This window comes from Alligator sinensis, unplaced genomic scaffold (genome assembly GCF_000455745.1).
Source record: "Alligator sinensis unplaced genomic scaffold, ASM45574v1 scaffold32_3, whole genome shotgun sequence".
NCBI lineage: Eukaryota > Metazoa > Chordata > Crocodylia > Alligatoridae > Alligator > Alligator sinensis.
The window spans coordinates 192,696-193,708 of NW_005843083.1; positions in this window are offsets into that span (position 1 = coordinate 192,696).

The following is a 1,013-nucleotide window of genomic DNA, read 5'->3' on the forward strand; positions in this document are numbered from 1 at the left end:
TCAAATAATATGCAATTCATACAGTGGGAACATCTTTTCCAATAGCTAGAGATGATTACCCCAAATTATAGAACATAAAATAAGATTTTAGACAATCACAGCTCTAAAAAATCAAATGCTTAAAGGTATTTACAGCCATGGACAGATCTAGGATTTTGAAAAGGAGTGAGTAGATTTGCGGTGCATCATTACATAGAACACAGCACACACTTTTCTCCAGTTAAAAAGGAACTAGAAGCTTTCCTAATAAGTAGTAGCCTAGAGCTATATTACTCAATTTAAAATTGAAGCAAAAAACCCCAAAACTTTATTGGCATGTACAGTCATTTGCTATATATATATAAACACAACAAAAACTAGGAAAAAGTAATCAAATGATGTTGTTTCATTAACCCTAGAATCATTATAGTTAAATGTATGTCTCTTTCAGATTCATAAAACAAAATCAAGTCATCTTGAGCATTTGGACAGTGCCCCCAGTGCTTCATTGAAAATGATTTCCACGCCTGGGTTAATGTTCATCTGAGCTAGTATTTCCACACCCGAGTTAATGTTTTTACCTAGAGTTAAACAGCAGTTTGCAGGGCTGCAAAACGGGAGCTACATTACTAGAAGCAGCTAACAGACAGCAGCATTGCAGAGGTAAGGATAACTGGAATAATAGAACCATTAAAGATTATTTAAAAGGAAAGAGGGTCATTAACATCTCTGGGCGCGTCCACATGAGCACGCACATGCCTCTTGCCCCGCCTCAAACCCCTTTGAGGTGGGCAACAGGCACATGCAAAAAAATGTTCCCCGCACTGCAAACGCTCCCTGACCATGCCCTGAGGCAACCAGAGGCTGCGTTCTCCATAGAGAGGCTGCCAGAGGTCTGGCTGCCAGAGCGTCTCTATGGTTGGCCCCTCATCCTGGTGCTGAAACACGTGACTGCGAGGCCGCGTGTTTCAGCACCAGGGCTCGGGTGCCAGTGAGGAAGGAGTGGGGGGGCTGGAGGAGGGGGGAAGGGACTG